Below are 14,919 nucleotides of genomic sequence, written 5' to 3'. Positions count from 1 at the left end.
ATACAATTGGTTCCATTTCAATTGGGTGGGTGAAGGGACTTGCTCAGGGTCACACGGGGTCAGTGGTGGGATTTGAACCCACAATCTCAGGGTTTGAGGTCCAAAGCCTGAACCACTGCGCCTGGCTGCCTGAGATGAACTGACACCCCGTCCCAACATCAGACAATGCCCCCTCGGCTGCCAGGACAGGCTCCAGACCACTGTGATCCTGAACTGAAAATGAATATACTGTATGAGTGATTATTTGATGATATTGGAAGAATTCAGATGTGGTATAATTATAACAAAAATGATAAAATTGGGGCAGCACAGTGGTGCAGTGGGTAGCGCTGCTGCCTCGCAGTAAAGAGTCCTGGGTTCGCTTCCTGGGTCCTCCCTGCATGGAGCTTGCATGTTCTCCCCGTGTCTGCGTGGGTTCCCTCCGGGTGCTCTGGTTTCCTCCCACAGTCCAAAGACATGCAGGTTAGGTGCATTGGCAATTGGTGTGTGTGTGCGCCCTGTGGTGAGCTGGCACCCTGCCCGGGGTTTGTTTCCTGCCTTGCACCCTGTGTTGGCTCCAGCAGACCCCCGTGACCCTGTAGTTAGGATATAGCGGGTTGGATAATGGATGGATGATAAAATTGATTGATACTGGGAAAATACCAAGTAACCTTTAAAAGGAGTACTCCACCCAAAAAATGATATCTTTTTTACGTTTCTTATCCAATGTACTGCAAAAAATGAAATCTAAGCAAGAGAAAAGTACTTATATCATGACATTAAATCTTGTTTTCCTTTTTGTAAGAATTGTTGACTTATCAAAATATTAATATTTACGATTATTTAGCTTACTTTAAGAAATCTTGTCATGTAAATTTTCCTTATTCTGTTGGCAGATATTTTTGCTAAATGAACGCAAAGCATCTCCCATTATAAGTTTTTTTGTCGAGTTTTTGAATATGCATTTTTTGCAGTTTGTAGTGATGGCCAAGAAAACAAATGTAACTCACTTTATATGCAGAATGGAGGCAACAAAGTTTTGATTTGAAACAGTCATCTGTGGCTGGATAGCAGCAAGCAATATCAGAAATATAAAAAATTTGACAAGCAAGAGGAGACCATTCAGTCCATCAGGCCCGTTTGTTTAGCTAACAGCTAAGCTGTCCCAACATCTCATCCAGATTCTTCTTCGAGGTTCTTAAGGTTTCTGCTTCATCTCCATGTCTTGGTAGCTAGTTTCAGATTCCCACAACTCCTGAAGTGCTTCCAGGTTTAAGTCTTAAATGCACTTCCCCATACTTTCCACTGGCGCCCTTGAGTATGGGATTCAGTTTTAAATTAATAGAAAATCCATAAAAAAAAATCCGACGTTGCTTGTGTCTCATAATCCACGTGTCAAGTCATCCAGTTGTATGTTCACAACATTCCAAACATGTGTGCTTTTACTGAAATATCAACTATATAATAAAACACTAAGGTCTGTGCGTCCAGACACTCTGAACAATCTGATTGGTCAGTTTTGCTCTGATGACAAAAGAGAAAGTGCGAGTGTGAGAGGCACAAGAAGGAGTAAAGTCGTAAGCTGAGGGAGTCTCCTTCAAAGACAGCCAGTATAAAACCAGACAGGAGGCGAGAAAGGCACCTCGAAAATAACGACCAAGTCTGGGAAGCAGGCCTCATGGGAAAGGGCTCAAGAAAATGAACGTCGGTGAGGAGATGTTCACAAACGTGAATACAGAAGGAAGGCGCTGAAGGTACACATGTGGGGCAAGAGATAGCAAATATTTTTTAATTTTTCTTGTACCTGACTTTGACTAAATGTCTTTGGATTATATGTACAAATGAGAGTACTCCAAGAACAGCCATGACAAAGATGGAGAAGCTTCACGCACAAACAGTGACTTGGAAGGGAAATGCGCTCAGGTCTGTACAGCTGTCAGCCACTGGGCCACTCAGATTACTACATCGTTAGATTTGTGCCACTTCCCACCATACTGCATTCATCGCACACATCTTAAAGAGACATTTCAATAATAAATAGACGGCAATCCCTTTAACATGATGGCTGCCTGGATTTTCAAATCGATTCCACCCTGAGCCATCATTCTGAAATCTGATCAGCCAGGCTGCAGGAGTCCTTGTCACAGAACTATTTTTTATGCTGCAGGCCGCAAACAAAATATTCACACTTTCTGGATTCCTGGTGGGGAGCGCAATGAATGCGACTCGAGTGGTTTACATATTTTTCATCTCCATGCCACAAGAGAAAAAGCTTGGGATGAGTTCTTCTGAAACATTCTGGTGACAAGTAGAAGGTCAGCCAGACTTTATTACAAGGACTGGAGACTCAAGTGCTTCCATGGACAAGGACAACATAAAGAACTGATGAAAGAGTGACCTTCAAAGGCTGAACGGGGGGCATTCAAACAACTTGGCAGCAAGGCTACTGCTTGCTTTCTTTCTATGTTATATATGAATTATAATATATAATATATAATAATATATAAAGTGGTAGACAACCGGCAGCTCATCCTGGCTGGGAAGCACCCCAAGATGGAAGGCTGTAGGAAGGCGGCATTTCCAGGACACTGACTCCACCAAATTGCTAGATGACAGCTCCCCTGGAGTGTAACGGTGCCAAGTGCAGTTTCACAGCCCTGTTGGGTACCGTGGGTGCCACCAGGAGGAGCTGTGAGAGTACAGGAGGAGCAATACCTCATCCATAGCCCGGAAGTACTCCTAAGTCACAAGGACGGGAGCCCTGAAATACTCCTGGGCTGAAAAATAAAGCCAATTCTCCATCTGACCCAGAAGTGTGAGCAAGTGCAGAAAGACAGAAGCACTTCCGCGTCAAGGACTATTTAAAGGACTGATGGAAACCCAGCAAGGGAGCCAGAGTCGGGAGGAGTGTGACAGAGCTTGCTGGGAGGTGGAGGAGAGAATTATTGTGCTTATTTATTATATTGTATTGGCTGTTTACTGTGCACCCTGCCTGGGATTGGTTCCTGCCTTGTGCCCTGTGTTGGCTGGGATTGGCTCTAGCAGATCCCCGTGACCCTGTGTTCGGATTCAGCGGGTTGGAAAATGGATGGATGGATGGATGGATGTTTACTGTGGCTGGGGTGCTTTGGAAGCACTGCTTAGAAAGAAGAAGAATTAAAAATACTTCTGAGTGCTTTTAACCTGTGTCTGGGTCTGTCTGATGGGTTTAACGGGGAAACGGCGATCCCTAGCATTCCTTTTATATATATATATATATATATATATATATATATATATATATATATATACAGCGCATCACTTTTTCCACATTTCCACATATGTTACAGCCTCATTCCAAAATGGATTAAATTCTTTTTTTTCCTCAGAATTCTAAACACAACACCCCATAATGACAACGTGAAAAAAGTTTACTTGAGGTTTTTGCAAATTTATTAAAAATAAAAAAACTGAGAAATCACATGTACATAAGTATTCACAGCCTTTGCTCAATACTTTGTCGATGCACCTTTGGCAGTAATTCCAGCCTCAAGTCTTTTTGAATATGATGCCACAAGCTTGGCACACCCATCCTTGGCCAGTTTCGCCCATTCCTCTTTGCAGCACCTCACAAGCTCCATCAGGTTGGATGGGAAGCGTCGGTGCACAGCCATTTGAAGATCTCTGTGTGTTTTTAGTAATAAATATTTGTGTGTTGGTCACGTTGTTTGGTATGAAGTCACACATATTCACTTTGCGTATAACGCCTGCTCTTTTAGTTGGCGGAGGACCTAAAATATTTGCTGTGTAAAATGCATACAGTCAAGTTCTTGTGAGCAGGGTTGCTGGATATCAGTTTGGAATTATCATCTAAACTTTCCTTAACAATATCCTGATTGTAGTGTCATGGCTTTCGCCTCAGTATATAATCTCCCAATGCAGAGATGCTCAGTGCCAGAGTACACCTTTGTATTCCAAGCGTGAGACGTCTCGGGCCAACCAAGGCCAGATTAAGAGCCCTATGGACGCTCAAAAGGCCCTGACGTTACCTCCTCACCTGATGATCCTCACTGAAGTCATACTCAGATATTACAAAGATCATTGATCAGGTACAGGGACTGAAGTATAAACAGATCCCAAACTTTACCTTCACCTTCGTTTTTTTTTTGGATCCATAGTGTGTTGCGGTGAATGTAACAAACCGATGAGTGCAACATCACATTTACGGGAGATCAACTTGTGCTAGCGCAGTTAACAAGCATCAGTTAAACATTGTTCACCACTTTGTGGCAAAAAATATTATGCAACTAAATCATTTTTTGTTTGTATATTTGCTCCAAATAACATTAAAGACCATACAAGGAATCAATCATTTGGGAAAGTCGGACTGCACTTTGCTGCCAAGAAGGCCACATTAGCCTTGTCCAGACTGTCTGTACGGTCATCTCAACAGCAGTTTGTTCAAAGCATCATTTTGGTATGTTTTATGAAAATGCTGTCAATGTCCAGTACAGTTTTCAGCAAAACCACATTTCATATAATATAATTAACTTGGAGAGGGTTTATCTTTTGATATTTTTTGTTAGATTTTAAATATTGGTATTTTTATATGGGCATTTGTTTCTGTCACCTACAGCATACATGTCTTATCCTAGGTGTATTTGTTGATTTGCTTGTGTGATTATTATTGCTGTGTTCACGTTATGTATAGTTATTTGAATACATTGTATTTTTTCTGTTTTCTCTATTATCTATTTTAAGTATATTATTTTAATTTATCCATTATTATCACTTACTATATTGATTTTCTGCTTACACTTATCATTATCAGTGGTAATAAAATGTTAACAGATCCTGTCTCATAAAGTGACACTGTCCACCAAAAGTTCTGCACGTCACTGTATTTGCATGTATATAGATCTAATATATGTATAATTTGTATCAGATTTTGCATTACCCAGCCATTCATGGTGTGGCTGCAGGTCTTCTCTGCACACATACATTCAGAAATCTTCAAGTGAGCGGACATTCAGCTCTGCCAGGAACAGCGCTAGTCAAACATTTACTCCTGAGAAAGGTCAGTTTGTCAGTTTTCAAAAGGACATTCAGAGAGCATGGACAGCCAGTCAATAGCGCGCGTGGAAACACCTCACCGACCCATGAGGCTCACTTAGCGTAACGTGCCAAGCAGCTGACAAGAAGGTGATGCCGTCTCCATTAATGGGAAGTACGTGCGCAAACAGCCAAGGTCAGTTGGGTGTATTAGTGGTCATATCACCAGGGCAGTTTACGGTGGTACCAGAGGACTCAGCCTGACTGCCAGCTCTGAACTGGCACGCTTGTTTCATTTAGATAAGCAGATAAGAACTAAGTGGTAAGGGGGATGATGAACATAACAGTTTATCTAGCAATTTAGGCACATAGCACACAGTTAATACTGTAAAATCAATAAATGAGACAATGGGCCTCATGTTGGTTAACAGTGTCTGAAAAACAATTGCAAGCATTTTGCAAAATTAAATAAAATGCCAAGGTTAAAACAAACAGAAATGCTAACAAATGCAAATATTGTTCATCCATCCATTCATTTTAGCATACACGTTCTGCACTTCTTCTCCTATGGGATCAAAAAGAGCAGTCGGATATCCTGGGAACATCAGGTCTAAAGTAGAAACCAGTCCTGGATGGGACGTCGGTCCACTTCATGACACATTTGTGCACACTTGCCAGTCAGCAAAGCATGCATGCCTTTTGGGTATGTAATAAATCACGAATGAATACAAGAACACGTTAATCTTATAGAGTTAGGGACTGACTGGCCTGGGGATCAAACACAGGGGCGATGACGCAGCAGTGCCAAGTATTGTGCCACCAGGCCATCCAATATAAGACTCATGGAGAGATGGGCTGAACAATCACGTCTTTAATCAGCTTGACAGGAAGCATTCACCCCTTGCTACGAATATCACTTTTCTGTACTCTGGATAATTAGGACTCCTGGATTATTGTACTGAAAATTGCTATACTGAGTGTTCATGATAGGCTAATAAACAATTAATAACACACATAATGGAGATATAGGGCAGCACAGAGGAACTTTAGTAAGCATTGCTGTCACTCAGCTCAGCTTTAGGCAAAAGGGGTAAAGCCTGTTTGGAATTGCCAATAAACTTTGAGATCTGGGAGGACATTGGAAAATGCACAGAGAGAACATGCAGACCCGGTCTCCTGTAAGTACAAGGTACCACTTGTCAATATAATATAATATAATATAATATAATATAATATAATATAATATAATATAATATAATATAATATAATCTTTATATATAATACACTACCGTGGCTGTTCGTTTGTCTGTCCAGGATTTTAAATCACCTGTAGCTCATAAACCGTTTGACCTGTTGACCTGAAATTTGGTACACATATACTACGTGATGTCTACTGTCCGCCTTCGGGGTGATGATTGACCTCCAAGATTATTGGCTTTTTATTTTTATTTTATTTTATTGCAGAATCAACTCTCAGCACCGGCTAGCAGGGTGGCCATGCGGCACATGTGTACAGGTGCCATTCTCATCCCTACCACCACCATCATCATCACGTCTTCTACCTCTTCATATCTTTAATCATTCTCTAGGCAGACTTATGTGCCAGTTTAAGTGAAAAATTAAGAAAACGTACTAAGTAGTTGCAACACAAACACTGACTTAATCAGTTTTAACGTGAAAAGATGCCGATGAAAGAAGAGAAGAAGCAGGCCACTGGGGTGGAGAACAGAAGAGCTGCTCAGGAAGCAGCAATCGCATCAACTGCTGAGAAAACGAATGGTAAACGTACAGAGAAAGCGGATGAAAACTAGGAATGGTCAAGTCAAAGTGGAGTCAGTCAGTCATAATCCAACCCGCTATATCCTAACACAGGGTCACGGGGGTCTGCTGGAACACAGGGCGCAAAGCAGAAACAAATCCCTGGGCAGGGCACACACACACATCCACACACCAAGCACAATTTACGATCGCCAATGCACCTCACCTGCATGTCTTTGGACTGTGGGAGGAAACCCATACAGACACGGGGAGAACATGCAAACTCCACGCAGGGAGGACCCGGAAAGTGAACCTGGATCTACTTACTGCGAGGCAGCAGCGCTACCCACTGTGCCACCATGCCACCCTCAAGTGTATTCACCACATGTTATTGTGCAGTGTGCCGTTACTGGTATAATATAATATAATATAATATAATATAATATAATATAATATAATATAATATAATATAATGCGTCCCATCCAGGGATTGTTCCTGCCTTGAACACATTGCTTGCTGGGGTAGGTTTCTGCTGCCATGTGACCCTGCTCATGATCAATGAGTTTGGAAACATCGATGGCGCAGTGGGTAACACCACCATGGCATGGGCCAAGGGTTCAAATCTCATATTTGGTTGCCACCTGTGTGGAATTTTCATGTTCTCCCTGTGTCTAAATTTGCTTTGCTATCACATTTTGCATGTTGGGTGATTTGCCAATTCTTAAATAGTTCCATGTGGATGAATGTACACTTCTGAGTGTAGAGTAATGTGATGTCATATAAGTGCGTCTTTCTTTAAAATGCCAGTTCTCTTTTTTTTATAAGGGAGGTGGTTTTGGAAGCAGAAATGCTATACAATGTTGTCTTCAACCTAAATCTCCTCCTGTTTAAGGCAGTAAATGTCCATCACATTGTACAAAACCATCTTGAGGGTGATGTGAGTTTTAACCTCGGCCTTGACAAAAGATACTTGACACAACCAGCCTTTATTCCATTCTTCCAGGGCACTTGGTTATTAGATCCAGAGGAAAATTGATAGAATATTAATAAAATGGAGCACGATACCATCTTGAATTTCATGCTGAGTGCTCTCTGTTGTTAGAGCATCTTCATTGCTGGTGAGGTGATGCAGTCTTTTAGTGCTGCGCCACTGTGAGACCCTGGATTACTGTTCTTGAAATGCCATCTTCATGGATTGGCGTATCCAGGACCGTGCCCTGTGATGGACTGGCACCTGAACTGGGGTGGATCCTGCCTTATGCCTGTTCCCAATGAGTTACCACACAGACCTCTGATAGTTTGGCCCATTAATTGACACAGAGGCTCAGGAAGTAGAAGGATGTTGGTGTCCTTACTGACGCGCAGCATAGAGGGTTAATGTGTGTTACATACTGTAGTCAGATTGCTTTTTAAATTAATGGGTAGCCTAATGCAATGCTTAGTTTATTGAAGTATAAATTCCAGCATTGCTTAAAAGAACAGATGTGCATTACTACAGAGGCTTATTCCTGCTACTCAAAAATAAAAGTTAAAAAGCGATTGTGTTATTTCACAAAGATATTGCCTGCTGTGGTCATCATAAATGCATGTGTTCTGGCCATCGGATGGCAGCTCGTGAGGAGAGGTTAAATACGAAGATCGTGTGCAATCAAGTGACAAGAACGGAGAAAAAGTCATACGTACACATTTAATTGTCCCAGTTTGGGGTCACAGGGAGACAGTGACAGTGGCCGCAGTACCGAGGGTCGCACAAGAAGTAAACCTGGTGGGTGGTCCGCTGGCTAGATATGATAAATGTGGTGTCTGTTAAGTCGCAATTCAGTTATTTGATGTACTGAGAATATTCTAAAATTGTGTGATTTGGTGGCACAACAGCCAGTGTTCACCTCACTAATCTTTGGGGGCTCAGATGGGAGATGTTCCTTAAACAGGCGTTTTGAGAGACCTCATCTGTTACCTTATAATCGCTACTTTGAAGAAGGAAGATGAAAGTTTTGTCGACCACATTTAGACTTGTTTAAAATTATTAACAGGTTGTTTGTGATGTGTTAACATGGAGTCCTATTGATCACTACATGTACATTTAAAATGAGCTTCATTGGAGCTGATGTTCTACTGCACCCAACACTAGATCTGACTTCCAAAGGAACCACAAAAGGCCAACTAAAAGCTGTATGATAATATGAAGAGTGTTGAATCCTGCTTTATGTTATGATCCTGACCTGAAATGGAGTAGTCATGAAGGCTGCAAAATATCTTTATTTTGATTGCACCAACGGGTTTCATATTGAACAGGTAAATAAAACAGAAGGCAAATATGGCCGTGTTTGTGGTCAGTCCCATGGAGGTTTGTTTATGGGCTCCTGTCACAAGAAACAAATACTGGCCAGTCAAATGTGCAAAGAAGAAACTGAACTAAAACAAAAATAATGCCATGTTTTTAATACATTACATTTGATATTAATGAGCTGCATTTAGTTATTTTTTGTGAGTAATGAATAATGTAACAAAGTTACTTTTAACAGTAACATTTCCCAACACTTCCGATGAGTTCTATATTGCAGGTTGAGAATTACATTACAACAACAACATCATGTACTGCATATTTATATAACACTAGCTGTGTAAGCCATGGTGTGAAAACCCTGGGGTCCTAGAAACTATTGAAATTGTCAGAAAAAAAATTGAAATGTAGAGATGTCAGGTAATTGAAAGGAACTACTCTGGTAGAAGGTTTCGTTTTGTCGATGTGCTCTCATCACTTGTGTATTAGCAGCTAAGCGGGTGTGTCTTTCTTCGGAGGTTTCAATTCGCCATCATGCTTGTCTCGTTTGTGTATTAGCAGCTGGAGGAAAAGTAAAAGGGATACCGGTTTGCTGATATGCTCTCCTCACTTGTGTATTAGTGGCTAAGCGACTTTGTCTTTCTTCAGAGCTTTTGTTTTGCCGATATGCTGTTATCACTTATGTATTAGTGGCTAAGCGACTTTGTCTTTCTTCAGAGGTTTTGTTTTGCCGATATGCTCTCCTCACTTATGTATTAGCGGCTAAGTGACTTTGTCTTTCAGAGGTTTTGTTTTGCCGATATGCTCTCCTCACTTATGTATTAGTAGCTAAGCAACTTTGTCTTTCTTCAGAGGTTTTGTTTTGCCGATATGCTCTCCTCACTTATGTATTAGCAGCTAAGCGACTTTGTCTTTCTTCAGAGCTTTTGTTTTGCCGATGTGCTCTTATCACTTATGTATTAGTGGCTAAACGACTTTGTCTTTCTTCAGAGCTTTTGTTTTGCCGATGTGCTGTTATCACTTGTGTATTAGCGGCTAAGCAACTTTGTCTTTCTTCAGAGGTTTTGTTTTGCCGACATGCTTGCTTCGTTTGTGTATTAGCGGGTAAATGAGTTTGTTTCCTCTGTGGTGGAGTCCTTACCCCGACATCACCTCTCACTTCTGGGCCGGACAGACAGACAGACACACTTCCACGCACAGACATTTATATACAAGATATTTAATAGAAGGCATGTAACTCAAAGTGCTTTACAACAGGTTAAAGAAAAAAACTGCAAGAAAAACAAACCGCACACATGACAAAAATCCACCTTAATTAAAGGATAAAGTGTCTGTATGTCGGTCGATGTGTTGGCCCGGTTGCTATGTCTCTGTCATTCCAACAGATGGCACTTCACAAACATTTTTAGTAATAAAATGCATTGCATTTTTCATTCCAACAGATGGCGCATCACAGGCACTAACACTGCTTTTAACGAATGGCATATATCCGAGACATATGCATTGAATAGTGTACTGCAGACATTAACACTGAGGCCTACGCTGATTACCCGTCTAGTGACCCTATAAATGTGTAAAGCTAGGTGCAGATCTTTAAACGGCCAAAGGAGAGGACGTGTTACTTTTATAAAACTCCTCCATGAAAAGTGCCTGCCCAATGGATGTGTTATATCACATCAGAGGTGGCGGACTGACTGCTTTCTAAGACTTCTTTGTTGTTGGGTTTGTTCCACTAGCTAACATGCGCACGACTCTGCTGTCTCCAGTGTGCTGAAAATGTCCAGGTTTTTGCTCACTTTCATATTTTTTTTCCATAACACTGTTGCTGGGCTATTTCTGGAGGCCTCTCCACCTCCATTCTTTTCTGGCCTGATCACATTTCATATTCAGACGCCTGTCATCCATACTTAGTGCTCAGATGAATGAAAAAATCAAGTTATCTGTGCTGCACACTGTGTCTGAGGCTGATGGATAACACATTGTTAGTGTGTGCTTTAGCTGGGGAGCCAATGGTAGCGATGCCCACTTTCTGACATACACATAAATCGCCACGTTTGTAGCTCAATTAGACTCACGAAAAAATGACTAACATATCACTGTGACATTTTCTTAGAATTAAATAAAATAAAATCACTGCTTCAAAGTATTTTTGTATAATTAGCACTAGCTCCCAGCAGCACTGCTGTCGAGGAGCCCGGCATACAATTCTTGTTCTTCAGATCTCAATTTGGCACTTCCTGGCATCTGCCAGATAGACCTGCCAGCTCCATTTATCTTTTTACTGGACACAAGGGACCTCTTCATTCATTGTTTGGGAGGACAGGATTCTGTCAGCTATTTTCTCCTTTTTCTTCTCCTTTTTCATTTTTATTATATTTGAGATGATGCTCTTGCCAAGCAGACTGATAAACGAGCACCGGGAATCCTTTTTGCTGATGTGTGCCGGACCCCTATTGGAATCCCCTTTGTCTTGGTTAAAGAAGTGAGCCATGCCAGCCTGGTTTGCCATTATCTGGTCAGCACTCACTCGGCCGCCAAGACCCTTTTGCATGCCAAAAGACAGGAGGAGTTAACTCTGCAGCTACAAAATGAGCTTGTGCAGGGAGCCGCCGAGGAGTTTTAATGAATGACGACAATGAGGCGCATTCTTCCAGTGTAAAGTCTTTAGAAACGGGAATGTGTGTGGGAGACCTGGGACACGGTGTGCGAAATGAGAACCGCTTGTCTGTGCGCATGAAATGTGAAGATGAACTTGGCCGTAAAGTGCCGTTATTCCTTCATCAGCTTCCAAAAAGTCACTGTCTAAGGTTAGGGTATCTTCATCTCTCCATTTTCTTAACCACTTCATGACATTTGGGGTCCGAGGGGGCTGAAGCTTCTTCAGCAAAATGAATGGAAGCCAGTGAAGGCACTGCACATTTGAACAAAAGTGAGCCAATCATACATGCGGTGGTCTTATACTAACTGGGATCTTTATCAGTTCGTCTACACTCTGTACCCATACGACAACTATTTGTTAAAACTGAGGCATTTATAACCCATGAAAACAATGGCCACGTGTGATGGATTAAGAATTCCCTAATTTCCTCCATTATGTAATTAAGTGGAGATATACTGTATGCCTACTGTTGTCAGAGTATTGCCTTCTGGGATCACCTCAGCTATGCAGTACCACCCCGGGACAAAAGGTGGGGGTTGTCACCTTTCCCCCACAATACTGAGAAGCTGCCCAATGAGAGCAACTGAGCCAGCGAAGCCTCAGCCGTTCTGGTCCAGATGATATAAAAGCTGAACTCCCCTGAAGGTGGCGTCGTATTTTGAACCAAAGCAACCAAGAGCTCTCCCAAAGCCTGATGCCCATTACTTTGACACGCTGTATGTAGTAAGGCACACTGGAGGTGATTAATTGAATCTTTCTGTTGTAGCACCAACGTCTGCCAGTTTGTTCATTTTTTTCTTGCCGGTAGTAAACAGGGTGGCCCAGTTGGCACCCCAACTTAATTTTGGGACTTTTTTTTTTTTAAGAATGTTAGAACAGTCTCAACAAGAACAGGCCATTCAGCCCAACAAAGCTCACCAGTCCTGTCCACTTAATTGCTCCAAAATAACATCAAGTCCAGTTTTGAAAGTCCATGAAGTCCAACTGTCTACCACACAGCTTGGTAGCTTATTCCAAGTGTCTGTGGTTCTCTGTGTGAAAAAATCCTTTGTAATGTTTGTGTGAAATTTACTCTTAACAAGTTTCCAACTGTGTCCCCGTGTTCTTGAAGAACTCATTTTAAAGTCACAGTCTCGATCCACTGGACTAATTCCCTTCATAATTTTAAACACTTCAGTCATGTCACCTCTTAATCTTCTTTTCCTTAAACAATTAACGCTCAGCTCTTTTAATCTTTCCTCATAATTCATCCCCTGTAGCCCTGGAATCAGCCTAGTCGCTCTTCTCTGAACCTTTTCTAGCGCTGCTACTGTATGTCCTTTTTGTAGCCTGGAGACCAAAACTGCACACAGGACTCCAGATGAGGCCTCACCAGTTCTGTCACTCAGACGACACCGTATATACAGGTGCTGGTCATAAAATTAGAATATCATGACAAAGTTGATTTATTTCAGTAATTCCATTCAAAAAGTGAAACTTGTATATTAGATTCATTCATTACACACAGACTGATGTATTTCAAATGTTTATTTCTTTTAATTATGATAATAATAACTGACAACTAATGAAAGTCCCAAATTCAGTATCTCGGAAAATTAGAATATCAATTAAGACCAGTGCAAAAAAAGGATTTTTAGAAATGTTGGCCAACTGAAAGGTATGAGCATGAAAAGTATGAGCACGTACAGCACTCAATATTTAGTTGATGTTCCTTTGGCCTGGATTACTGCAGCAATGCAGCGTGGCATGGAGTCGATCAGTCTGTGGCACTGCTCAGGTGTTATGAGAGCCCATGTTGCTCTGATAGTGGCCTTCAGCTCTTCTGAATTGTTGGGTCTGGCGTATTGCATCTTCCTCTTCACAATACCCCATAGATTTTCCATGGGGTTAAGGTCAGGCGAGTTTGCTGGCCAATCAAGAACAGGGATACCATGGTCCTTAAACCAGGTACTGGTCACTTTGGCACTTTGTGCAGGTGCCAGGTCCTGTTGGAAAATGAAATCTGCATCTCCATAAAGTTCGTCAGCAGCAGGAAGCATGAAGTGCTAAAAAATTTCCTGGTAGACGGTTTTGTTGACCTTGGACCTCAGAAAACACAATGGACCAACACCAGCAGATGACATGGCACCCCAAACCATCACTGACTGTGGAAACTTTACACTGGACCTCAAGCAACGTGGATTCTGTGCCTCTCCTCTCTTCCTCCAGACTCTGGGACCTTGATTTCCAAAGGAAATGCAAAATTTACTTTCATCAGAGAACATAACTTTGGACCACTCAGCAGCAGTCCAATCCTTTTTGTCTTTAGCCCAGGCGAGACGCTTCTGACTCTGTCTCTTGTTCAAGAGTGGCTTGACACAAGGAATGCGACCGCTGAAACCCATGTCTTGCATACGTCTGTGCGTGGTGGTTCTTGAAGCACTGACTCCAGCTGCAGTCCACTCTTTGTGAATCTCCCCCACAGTTTTGAATGGGTTTTGTTTCACAATCCTCTCCAGGGTGCGGTTATCCCTATTGCTTGTACACTTTTTTCTACCACATCTTGTCCTTCCCTTCGCCTCTCTATTAATGTGCTTGGACACAGAGCTCTGTGAACAGCCAGCCTCTTTAGCAATGACCTTTTGTGTCTTGCCCTCCTTGTGCAAGGTGTCAATGGTCGTCTTTTGGACAACTGTCAAGTCAGCAGTCTTCCCCATGATTGTGTAGCCTACAGAACTACACTGAGAGACCATTTAAAGGCTTTTGCAGGTGTTTTGAGTTAATTAGCTGATTAGAGTGTGGCACCAGGTGTCTTCAATTTTGAACCTTTTCACAATATTCTAATTTTCCGAGATACTGAATTTGGGACTTTCATTAGTTGTCAGTTATAATCATCAAAATTAAAAGAAATAAACATTTGAAATACATCAGTCTGTGTGTAATGAATGAATCTAATATACAAGTTTCACTTTTTGAATGGAATTACTGAAATAAATCAACTTTGTTATGATATTCTAATTTTATGACCGGCACCTGTCCATTATTCTTCTTCCCCACCAGTTTTGCTAAGGGTCACTTGCCTTGCTGAGTCTCCTCCATCTTTGATTAACTTTTACATCCTTCACCATCCACACACAATCCCCGCATTTTAGCCTCTGTCTCGTCTTCATTCTTCTCCCTATGGCAGGTCTTCTGCAGACTCTTTGAATTATCTCCTTATCACAGACT

The 14,919-nt window shown here is 41.8% G+C and overlaps 1 protein-coding gene across 1 annotated transcript in view; it reads right to left on the bottom strand.

Annotated features, from left to right (window-relative positions):
• si:dkeyp-23e4.3 (rho GTPase-activating protein 7) overlaps positions 1-14,919 on the bottom strand; it is a 251,409-nt gene that overhangs the window by 52,562 nt on the left and 183,928 nt on the right. The gene's annotated exons all lie outside the window — the stretch shown is intronic.

The sequence above is a fragment of the Polypterus senegalus genome, chromosome 13, assembly GCF_016835505.1.
Source record: "Polypterus senegalus isolate Bchr_013 chromosome 13, ASM1683550v1, whole genome shotgun sequence".
Lineage (NCBI taxonomy): Eukaryota > Metazoa > Chordata > Cladistia > Polypteriformes > Polypteridae > Polypterus > Polypterus senegalus.
This window is presented reverse-complemented; position numbering and strand designations above follow the sequence as displayed.